This window comes from Suricata suricatta, chromosome 1, assembly GCF_006229205.1.
Source record: "Suricata suricatta isolate VVHF042 chromosome 1, meerkat_22Aug2017_6uvM2_HiC, whole genome shotgun sequence".
In the NCBI taxonomy this organism is placed as follows: domain Eukaryota; kingdom Metazoa; phylum Chordata; class Mammalia; order Carnivora; family Herpestidae; genus Suricata; species Suricata suricatta.
In genome coordinates this window covers 20,138,864-20,151,381 of record NC_043700.1, presented here as the reverse complement: position 1 = coordinate 20,151,381, position 12,518 = coordinate 20,138,864, and the positions used below count along the sequence as shown (strand labels likewise).

Sequence of the window (12,518 nt, the reverse complement as noted above, 5' to 3'; positions counted from 1 at the left end):
TGTATTTCTTAGAAAGTACTTTCTGCATAAACACTTAGCCTTTTTAAAGTTTTATTTACTTATTTTGAGAGACAGAGAGGGAAAGAGAGAGAAAGAATGAACTCACACATGTAAGTAGAGGAGGGGAAGAGAAAGAGGGAGAGGGAGAATCCCAAGCAGACTTGACATTGTCAAGGCAGAGCCCAAAGCGGGGCTCAACCCCAGGAACCCTGAGATCATGACCTGAGCAGAGGTCAAGAGTGGGATGCTCAACCGACTGAATCACCCCTAAAAACCCAATTATTAAGGAAGAAAAAAACCCTCAAGAAATGTCTAAAAATTCTTAGTAAAACAGTATTAATATAGGTTTAGGATGAAATTGATGCAATCCTTGACTTAATACAAATAATTGAATGGGAGAGGAGAAAAGAGAGGGAGACCAAAATATTTAAAATCTGATGTGGAGGTCATAAAATATGAATGGCATTTTGTGATTAAGCAAAACACTGCTGATCCTACTGCTAAGAATATTGGGTGTATCCTTTGTATCTCCACTTTTAACCTAATCTTATCTAAATCAGAATCACAAATGCCTTCTCCCAAATATATGTGAGGTCATCACAGAGCCTGTGGGACTCCTATGCATCTCATGGGTGAGGTAGGGAAATATGGTGTCATTTATTTATGGTAATTTTACATGATGAGAATCAAAGAAAAAGAAAGATTTCTTTAGAAGTAGCCAGTCCTAATTATTGCTATCTGAACAAACAAAACCTGATAAATTTAGACCAAATGACATAAAATGTAAATGACTAGGAGGACACTAATCTTGGTTCCCAAAATTGCACAGTTCGAGATTTCCTGGAAGTATCTGACAAAATATGTGTGTCAAACTTAAATATTCATCATCTTTCCTATTCATTGGATATTGATGAGGATTTCTCTGGTCTTTCTTTAAACAAGTGCTTCTTGAAATTTTAATGTAAGTGTATAATTTATTCCCTGAAATTGGAATGGCATTCAAATTTGGCATCAGTTTTTCCAGGGTTCTCAAATTATAAAGACTTGAGAAAAGGAGCAAGAGTCAACATACCTGACTGAATGTTGCAAAGTGGCTCAAGCTTTGATGAATTAAAAGGCTCTAGAATTTGGGGCACCTGGGTGGCTCAGTTGGTTAAGTGTCCAACTTTGGCCCAGGTCTGATCTCACGGTTCATGAGTTCCAGCCCAGCATTGGGCTCTGTGCTGACAGCTCAGAGACTGGAGCCTGCTTCAGCTTCTGTGTCTTCCTCTTTCTCTGCCTCTGCCCCACTTTCTCGCTCGTTCACTCTCTCTCTTTCTCCCTCTCCCCCCCCCAAAATAAACATCAAAAAATTTAAAAAAGATCCTAGAATTAGTTATGCCGTGAAACAGAAGATCAAAATTTCAAAGTAAATGACAAACTTCTAATTCACTACTGGGAAGAATTTAGATGATGGGCCACTTTGCAAAACTGTTGGGACTTCCTTTAAAAACAAATCTACCACATGATCTAGTCATTCCATTCCTAGATATATACCCAAGAAAAAGAGAAAAACATATGCTCACACACTAACTTGGACACAAATGTTCATAGGAGTTCTATTTCCAACAGCCCAAAGTAGAAACCACCCAAATGCCCATCAACAGGCAGATGAACAAAGTATGGTGTGTTCAGACAATGATATACAACTTAGTCAGGGGCCCCTGGGTGGCTCAGTCACTTAAGTGTCCGACTTCAGCTCAGGTCATGATCTCACAGTTCGTGAGTTCAAGCCCCGCATTGGGTTCTGTGCTGACAGCTAGCTCAGAGACTGGAGCCTCCTGCAGATTCTGTCTCTCCCTCTCTCTTTCTGTCCATCCCCTGCTCACACACACACTCTCTCTCTCTCTCTCTCTCTCTCAAAAATAAATAAAACATTTAAAAAATTTATAAAAGAAATACTCATAAAAATAATGAACTATTGATACACACTATAACATGGATGTCTCCAGAATAATGTAAAAAGAAATTACATCAAAAGAAATACATACTGTCTGTATATATAAAATTCTAGGAAAGGCAAACCAATGTACAATGACCAGAGTTGCCTCTGAGATAATGGGGACACAGAGGAGAAGGAAAATGGTGGGGAATTACCAAAGAGCTGAAGGAAACTTTTGGCAATGATGGATATGTTAATTGATGAATATGAGAACTGTGTGGACATTTTCATATTAAACTATGTTAAATGGTACACCTTAAATATGTGTGTTTTTACATGTCAATTACACTTCACTAAAGTTTTTTGGAAATAGTAAGCACACTATTGAAAAGAAAATATTGCTCCTTCTTATCAAAAGCAGAGGTTTCAGGTATAATGAAGACCATAAAAATGAGACTTGTATTGTAGAGGCTTCGTCTGGTTAGCAAACTTCAAGAGTTCTGTTGTGTGTACACTGACTTAGGCACGCATGAATTATACTGGGAGAAACATTTTACTTTTTGTCCTAACACTTCTCAGAATTAACAGTTTAAACAATCAACAGTGTAAGTAATTAAGAGTCTCATTTAGAGGTGCTTCTTTCTATCCAACGCTGCATTTTAAGTAATTTGAGATAGTGTAAAAAGTGGTAAATTAGAAAGAATTAATAGTTGAGTCTATGGTGTTAAACCGAATATGCCAACATTGAATCTAAGCCTCCTCCGATCTTCACCAATTTTGCGTATCATCCCAACACCACCGGCACTTTCTCTGCCATCGTCTGCCTGTTCCCTTTCATTTCTCTTCTTCCACCCATCCTCCTTCACTCTCCTTTGTACTGTTCCTTTCTTACTACTTCTTCCTGTCTCTTTATATTTCATACATTGTTGCTCCTTCTATTTATTCCTTCTACTGAAAAAAAATTAAATTCAATGTGAAAGTTTTATTTTTTCAAAAAGAGAAATATTTAAGGTTTCTTTCACTTTTTAAACTATAAAAGAGTATAAGACTCTAAGTCCATCTACCATAAAACACATATTTCAACAGGGATAGAAAGAAAGAAGAAAGATGGAAACAGAGACCTAAAAACCTATAAGGGGGAGGGTGGAAATCTTAAAGAAAGGAAGGCAAGGCAGATGGTAAGAGACTTTTAAGAAAAGTTGGTAGATGTGGCTATTAATCTCACGTGCCTCATTACCTTGTGGGGTTCACCTGTGATCCTTAGTGAATTAACCTCACCCCCTAATTTAGGAAACCCATTTGTTTTTTTTCATTTTTCTTTTTTTTTTTAAGTTTTTAATTTTTTGAGAGAGACAGAGACAGCAGGCAGAGAGCAAGGGACAGAATCCCAAACAGGCTCAGTGCTGCCTGTGCAGAGCCTGAATGCCTGCTCCATCTCACGAACTGTGAGATCATGACCTGAACCGAAACTAAGAGTCAGATGCTTAGCGGACTGAGCCACTCAGGCACTCCTCGGGACAGCCATTTCTAATGGTTGTGACAAGGTCCTCCAAAAGTTATTAGGTTGCCTTATCTTTGTCTTCAAAAAAGTATAGTCATCCCATCTCAATGCATGTTAAAACAAGGCTTGGTACCAGTACTGATTTATTCTTCTGAGTCATTTTTGCAGTGATTCAGACTGTGTTTTTTTGTTTTGTTTTGTTTTGTTTGCTTATTATTGAGGAGAGGAGCATTGATTTCATCCTGGTGTGTATGTTTAAAAGTTTTCATTCACACACAAAAACATGAATCACTCTATAGTTCCTTCTATCCTACTTGATAAAATTAAGAAGCTTTTTTTCCAAATGGAACAAACCACTGGGGATTAAAAGGAGACCATAGGCCTTCAGTCGTAAGACATTTTTAATCCCTATGCCATATGTAATGAAAACAAGCTACAGGCCGATGTTGATCTCCTAGGTAAAAATTCCTTCATTCCCTGAAATCCACAGGTCTCCACTGCTCTAACAGTCATGATGATGCAATAGAAAATGATCAGGATGGATGAATGGATAAAGAAGATACACACACACACACACACCATGGGTATTACTTGGCAATCGAAAAGAATGAAATCTTGTCATTTGCAACTATGTGGATGGAACTAAAGGGTAGCATGCTAAGCAAAATTAGTCAGAGAAAGACTCATATCACACAACTTCACTCATATGAGGACTTTAGGATACAAAACAGATGAACATACAAGAAGGGAAGCAAAATTAATATAAAAACAGGGCGGGGGACAAAAACATAAGACTCTTAAATATAGAGAACAAACAGAGGGCTACTAGAAGGGCTGTGGGAGGGGGAATGGGATAAATGGGAAAGAGAATTAAGGAATCTACTCTTGAAATCATTGTTGCAGTATCTGCTAACTAACTTGGATGTAAATTTTTTAAATTAATTAAATAAATAAAAGAAAAGAAAATGATCAGGAAACCACAGATAGGATGAAGTAATAATGCAGCTCATTTCCTCATTAATCCCTAGAGTTCCTGAACGTTGTGGAAATTTCTTTGACAATCATTATCATTATCAAAACCAAATCCAAAAAAGGAGCATGAGGATCAAGCAAAATCTTACATTAAAAAAAGCATTCTTATCAGAAAGTAATGGCCTACAACTGACAAGTATGAGAATTTTGTTAGTAATTTACATGATCTGTGCAATCAGACATAAAGCAGTTGTCAGTACCACTATCAGCAGGTGACAGTTCCAGTTAGTTCACAGGTGAGTGTTAAGCCAACGGATTGCAGGATAGTCAGATTTACTGGTGTTAAGTCACCACTGCTGAGTTGAAATTATATGTATTACTTGGACAGCTAAAAAGGGAATGCAGTTTACTGTGTTTTAAAGTGTAGGGGCGCCTGGGTGGCTCAGTCGATTGAGCGTCCGGCTTCGGCTCAGGTCAGATCTCGCGGTTTGTGGGTTCGAGCCCTGCGTCGGGCTCTGTGCTGACAGCTCAGAGCCTGGAGCCTGTTTCAGATTCTGTGACTCCCTCTCTCTCTGACCCTCCCCTGCTCCAGCTGTGTCTCTCTGTCTCTCAAAAATAAAGAGCATAAAAAAAAATTTCAAGTGTAGAAAATGGACTAGCAAAAGAACAAGACATCTAAGGAGGAGCTTTAAGTAATAGCACTGAAACACACCTGATCAGCAGTCTACAACAGTTTTAAAAAGATACAAAATATACACAAAATCTATATTCACATTGCCTTGAACTATCCAGAAATAACTAAATCCTTAATCGATAGAATATTGATCATGGAGGCATACTAGATTCTTGCATTTTCCATGAATCAGGCATCTTTTAAAACATCTTTCATAATTTTTCCAAGTCAATGTAATAGATCTTTTTTGTTGACCATGAAACCCTGGATATTACATTGTAAGTTATTGAAAAACATCTATAACAGAAATTATATTCTAGCTAATATTGAGTTTTGCTAGTTCTGACCTTAGAAGTCAGAAGGGACCCTAAAGATACCATCAGAATTATAATCCCAGAAAATATAATCTTACACTTCATCAAATTAAAATGTTCTCAGCTTGATAAATGACAATGCCATGAGAAGTTTACTTTCTATAAGGCTGAGTTTTTACTGAACATTAAAAATGTCAACAACAGAGTATGATTTTTGATATGGGTTTATGAAGCCTACATGAAATAATGGAAATCCTTGTATTAGTCAGCCTGTGCTGCCATATCAAACTAGCATAGACTGGGTGACTGAAACAGTATTTCTCCTGATTCTAGAGGCTGGGAAGTCCAAGATCAAGGATCTGGCCAATTGGGTTCACTGGTGGGGCTCTTCCTGGCCTATAGATGGCTGTCTTCTTGCTGTGTTGCTGTGTGTGACAGGGAGGGAGAGAGAGAGAGAGAGAGAGAGAGAGAGAGAGAGAGAGAGAGAGAGAGGAAGCAAGCTCTCTGGTGTCTTTCCTTATGAAGACAGTAATTCTATCATGAGGATTTCAGGCCCTTACCGAAACTAAATTATCTCCCAGAGGCCCCATCTCTAAATACCATCACATTAAGGTTAAGGTTTCCACATATGAATTTTGGAGGGACACAGTTAAGTCTGCAGCAGTCTCTAAGGTGGTCCTATAATTTGCTGGCATCCTTATGACAAAGATATTATATTTGATGATATAAGCCCTCAAGAGGTATTGAATTGTCTTCTTTCCCTCTTGACTTTCATTATGCCTCACAATTCTGGTAGTCATATTTTTATAACCACTCCTCCCCATCTTTCACTAGTTTCTTCTTCTCTTCTTATCCATAGCTCAAGACTTTCACAGTACCAAACATGAACAGCAGATGAGAAACTAAGACCAGGGAAGGAAATGAAATGCAGAGGGTCAAGTCAACGGCATGGTCAGAATCCAGGAAAGCTAATGGAAATCAAGGAGATGCAGATTCTGGCGGTCAGAATAAGAGCCATGATTCTCTTAACTTGGGATTTTTAGCAAGAACTGAAAAAAGTAGGGCAAGACAGGGAGTTAAAATAGCAATGAGAAAGATATGAAGTTATAATCGGTGAATATATTTTAATAGATACTGAACCTAGATTGAGGAGCAAAGAATTTTTTTTGACCCATTCTCAGCCCTCTGTTTTCTTTATTTTATAGTCTCTTCGTGAATGTTCTTATCTACTTTTATGATTTTAACTACTGACTCTAATCTTATTGCCTTTAACTGACAGGTACAGTCCTCACCACTCAAATCTTCCATTCTGTTCCTCTGCTTGGGCATTCTGTGATCACACATTTCAACTAAATCTAAATCTAAATAAATCTAAGTTCACCGTCTTTCTTTTTAAGTCGAGCTCTAACACCTAACCTCCTATTTCCAGGTGAGTTGTACTATAATTCTCACAAATGAAATCTGGAATTTCATTCCCTGTACTTAATCCTTAATAAATTTTGTCAATTTTTCCTATAAAAATAATTTTCATATCTGACTCACCTTTTTTATCACCATGCTCATCAACCTCAGCAAGGTCTTGTGCAAGTGAGGATGGTGAGATCTTCCTGGAACAGAGAGAATGTGGATGAAAGGATAATAGTGATAAAAGTTATACAATCTGTGGAGTGCAGTGGATGTACCTTATAAATGAGAACTCTGGGGCAACCTGGGTGGCTCAGTCAGTTAAGTGTCTGACTTTAGCTCAGGTCATGATCTCACGGTTATTGAGTTCAAATCCTGTGTCCCACTCTCTTCTGCTTTCAGCACAGAGCCCACTTCAGATCCTCTGTCTCCCTTTCTCTCTGCCTCTACCCTACCCTCTCTCTCTCTCAAAAATAAACAAACATTTAAAAGTAAAATAAAATAAAATAAAATAAAACAAAACTCTGACACAGGTATGGCTCAGGACATATCTATTCTAGAAAGCCTTCATTTCAATTAAGAATCATAAGAGAAGGACTATGTCATCACATCTTCAGAGGGGACATCTGAGGATGTGGTCTGGGTCATCATGAAGGTCGGTGTTTGACCAGGCAGTGAAGAATACATAATATCACTTTTTCTACTTAAAATCATACCAGAATGGTTACCGGTGAAGTATACAGATTCTTTCCTCAAACCAATCTGTAAATTTTCACATTTAATAAGTTGAAAATAGTACCAAAAATTTAATTTCTAGAATGGATTTACTATTTTAAAATTAAAAATCAATAAATACATATTATGTTTATGAAATTTTATTTTGGCAAGATGTTTTAATAAGATGCATATCATTATTCAGCAAATCATTATTAAATACCTCATTTTTGAAAAGGCCTAGAGGAAAGATAATTATCAAATAATATCTTTTATCTGGAAATATGAAGTATAAGAACAGAAGATAAAGAGGAAACTAAAACCACATCAGTTTCTGGTTGCCAGTTCAAGAAATTAGATTTTAGTCTGTCAGTAACAGAGAGATATTGGAGGTGTTTGAACAGAAGAAACATGTCAATTATTTTATATTTTTGTAAGATTTTTATTTTTAAAATACTAATCTGATCTGAAATACACTGGACCAGGGAAAATAGCTGTAGACAGAGAACCCAGTAAGGAGCCGGGCACCATGGTGCAGAGGTACGGTGACTGAATGTTTGAACAAAGCTGGAAGTAGAGTGAATGAAAGCTAGATATGATCTTGAGCAGGGTCACAAAGCAAAACAAAGCAGCAGATTTGATCAGCAACTATGGGTGGGTGATTAGAAGATACACAGGAAGTACAATGCTGAGATGCAGGAAAATGGTAGTGATATTGAGAGAATTTGGGAGAATTTCAAACAAGGTAACAGTATGTGGACAAGAATGATTCTAATTTCTACCAATGCTGCATCTGAAGTGAGAACAACCTATGCAAATTGACCCACAGACATTTGGAAATGAAAGCATGGGACTCCAAACAAGGATGGTGTTCAACAGATGGGTTAGGGAAGTATCTGCATGTCTACTGATACAGAGATAGATTAGATAGGGAGGGAGATAGATACAGGTATTTCATAGCTAAAGAGACATGGGTAGACACTGGGAGGGTTGGGTACGGGGAATGGGAATAGGATCTGGAGAATTTTTTCAGACCAATAATTTTTGTGGTAGTGGTCTTCATTACAACTGGATTTAACTTGATGCGTTACAGTCACACACTTCAGTGCAAATCCTATGTTTTAAAAAGTACTTATCAATTTGTTAGAAAAGAAGTCATTATGTTGAAAGGTGAAAGACGTGTCTTTATGATGGAGTCTGATACAATGCCCAGCGCTGACACAGGAGCAGCGAGTCTTGGGTTCCTCCTCCCATCCCCTCCCTCTCTTGCTGATGCAAACTCGTATTTCTGGCCTCGGAGAACAGAAGCCAGAGAAGAGCCCAACTCTAAAGCCTCTCTTTGCCATCTCCTTCCTGAGATCGTCTACATCTTCACTTCACCAGAACTTGTTTTCAGGCAGGCATTTCCTCTGGGCTTTAAGACCAGATTCCCTCTCTTTGACTGTTTGTTGCTCCCCTCACTTGACAAGGCCAGTCCTAAAAGCCTCTTATCTCATCTTATTTGTTTTTTTTTAATTAACCAAAATCCCCTTATCTGCTTTTATTTCTTTGTTTGTTGAAACCCCCATAATTTCCTTTGGACAAGAGGAAGGCAAAGAGGATCTTGGTTTGCTCAAAGAGCTGACTTAGCTGTGCCCAGAAAGCTGTATAACTAAGAAGATTTGGTTAAAACAGAAGGTTCTGCCTCTATCACGTGAAGAGCACTGTCATACTGCCTTATTCTCGTCTTCTATAGAAGTATAATTGTACTTATGAATTTCCCTTCTATAACTGCTTAGAGAAAGGTTACAGGAATTGACGGACACAAAATAGCTTAAGTCCTTAAAGGGAAAAGGGAAATATATACAAACTCACAGAAATATGCATATGTGTGTGCTTATATGTAATACATATTACATATATAACATATACATTATATAAAAATATGTAACATGCACCATATATAGTGTATATGTGTATTATATAGATAGGACATACACATGTTTTAAATTTAAGAATCTATTGCTTTGGACAAAAATCACAGATTCTCACAAAAATGTGCAGTCTAGTTAAAAAAGTGATTTTATATAATAATAAATATGATTATAGAGCAGAGAATAAATATTATATTACCAGACTATTTCTAAATTTCAGTCAAAATCTCCCCCTGAGCCCTCTGCAATTAATGAGTTACCCCTGTATTCTCCTAGTTAGAGTCATATAATTTATTACTCAAACTGGCACATTATTGACATTGAAAGAGGGATTCATAATTAGTAATTACTTGAGGGAAACAAGTATCAACAGGAGCTGCCCCAGGCAAACCAACCTACAAATGCTGTAATAGGTTGAACTTTGTCCTGGACCCCACCACCCCCCAAGAAATTCATATGTTAAAATTCTAACCCAATATCTCAGAATGTGACCTTATTTGGATATATGATCTTCACAGAGGTAATAAAGTTAAGGTGAGGTCATTAGGCCCTAATCCAATATGAACAGTGTTCTTATAAAAAGGTGAAATTTGGAGACAGACATGCATACATTGAGAACACCACCTCAACATTAAGATGCCATCTATGAAACAAGAAAAGAAAAGTATAACAATTTCTTTCTCATATCCCTCAGAAGGAACTAACCTTGCCAACACCTTGGACATGTAGACAATAAATTTATGTTGTTGATACTTTAACGGCAGCCCTAGCAAACTAACACAGCCACTCTACTAATAAATCCTTTTTTGTTGTTGTGTTAATTCTGTTTTGATTTTCGTTACTTGTGATCAAAAGGCCTTTGACTTCACGACTTCAGAAAGCCAACGTGAACAAGGAAAGAAGCATGGTACAGATATTTGGGGCAGCAAAGTCTAGGCAACAGGTGTGCTTTACACTCACCCAGGAAAAATGTTAACAACCAGTAATAGTGTCACATTTCAACTCTTGCTTCTCTTTCCTAAGAGTCTAGCAAGGGTGTAGATAGTCTTAGCAACAGCAAGAATGACTTCAGAACACAGGATCATGTCTGAGGTAGACTATTATTCAGTTATTCCTTTCTTCCCTTGATTCATGAGACTCATTTTAGCCTCATGGTGATCAAAAGAACTTCTCACTCTTTTAGTTTGGCCACAGAGATATGGCTTGTTTTGGCCAGAGGGATCTTAGCAAAAGTGATAAAAAATGAGGTTGGACAGGTATAAGGGCCATTGAACTTGCCCTCTTGCACTTCAGCCATCACACAAGATGAGCTTCCCTTGAGTAGTTCCTATTCAGCTTGGACCATAAAATTAATACACCTGGAGTAGACCTGAACCACCCCCACAGGGAGTAGACCTGAACCACCCCCACAGGGAGACACCAAGCCCAACTTGACCCATGGCTTGCAGCAGAGCCAGTCAACCCAAATATAGGTAATGCACATATGATTATCATTATAAGCCACTGAGTTTTGGAAGACTTTGTTACACAGCATTACTATAGCAATTGCTAAGTAATATATAAGACTTCTCTTATTGCAGATTATTAATTATACTATATGGTAACCAGTGTCCCAATCTTTGTGCATACATTGAGGGAGACTATACTCATTCCTTCAAGAAACTTCTAGTTTAGAAGAGAAGACAAAAGCATGTCTTAAAATTGACAAAATGCAAAGCAGTATTTATCTGAGTGCTAAGTAATATTGTATTACAAGGTAAAAAAAGCATTAATAGTGAAGCAGACAAAAATCTTGGTCCCAGCTTGGGCATGGATTATGGATTATGTTGGGGCTTCTGTTCTTCCAACTCTAAAATGAGTGCTTTGAATTAGGCTGGCCTTGTAGTGACTTCCAGTTCAAAAAGTGGAAGATCTTGTGCTTGCTCAGGGACTGACTCAAACAGGACTGAGCTCATGAAAGAGAATAATCACAGAGAAATATAATACGCAGGGCTATTCCTCAAAAAAAGAAGTTGAATTTAGACAGGTTGGTATATAAAATACAAATGTTGTGTGTTTAAAGGATCTCAGCATATATCAAGTAAGATCTGAACCGGAAGAGGAAGGAATTATGCCAAGGAAAGCACTGTATCATGCCGTACCCGCTCGATACATGTTACTCCCTCGACAGTGCTTTCTTTCTAAACGTGTTTTTCACGAGATTTTTAAATTATTCACTGTTCAAAATTACCCTTTCCTCTGACTACTTCTATGTTCTGAGATTGTAAAGTATGAAAACTCTTTAACTACTCTTTTTAAAATTACTCTAGCCCTCGTGTTATCTCCTCAAAAAAGGCTTAAAATTGATTTTTGCTCTGCAGCAGATCACCACAGCTCAGTCTAGCTATGTCTCTATGTCTCAGTGAATAGCCAATCAGTTTGCAAAATTCCCTATGGATAGCCACACAATAACTTCGCTCTATGCATCATGAGAGGTGTGAAGACAACTGTAACGAAATCATGAATCTACATACTAAGCTCTTTGTTGGCTTTATGATGACACAGTCTTACAGTTCAAGAATATCATTTGAAAAAAAAAAAGAGCTTGAATTTAATCACTTAGAAAAATGAGCCTGTGTCTCTTATTGTAATTACTGGCCTTTGGAGATCAACTCAGGATAAAGGCTACTTCCAAAATGTTCCAAAGTGTCCCAAGAGATTCCTGGGAGTTCTATTTTGTGTGCGACTGTTCCCAGCTCCCAACTTTCACTGGGAGAGCAGTCTTTCCAAATGTCGTGGCATTGAAGCAACAGTACGAATAATAACACATGAGGAAGTCGTTTGGCCATTGTGTCCCTATGAAAAATAACGAAGGGAACACAGCAACAATTACACAAATGTCATAATTGAGGCATACATGAATGATTCCTTATTTCTCATGATTCTATCATATAATTTTCAAATCGTTAATTCATAATTTTAAAATTACCATGCACATGTTTCCATACCTAACCTTGTGCAGTTTTCTGTAATTAAAAGTAGTTAAACCATTGTAACTCTACCAAAAAAAAAGTTTTCTTTTTTTGGTCCCCACCTATTGCTGGATCTTCAAAGAGAGCTCAGGGCA

General features: G+C 37.5%; 1 long non-coding RNA gene across 1 annotated transcript in view; it reads right to left on the bottom strand.

Annotated features, from left to right (window-relative positions):
* LOC115287318 overlaps nucleotides 1–12,518 on the bottom strand; it is a 79,231-nt gene that overhangs the window by 56,387 nt on the left and 10,326 nt on the right. The window contains exon 2 of the long non-coding RNA XR_003906436.1: nucleotides 6,924–6,988. This is a non-coding gene — a long non-coding RNA (uncharacterized LOC115287318). The remainder of the gene's footprint in view (nucleotides 1–6,923; nucleotides 6,989–12,518) is intronic.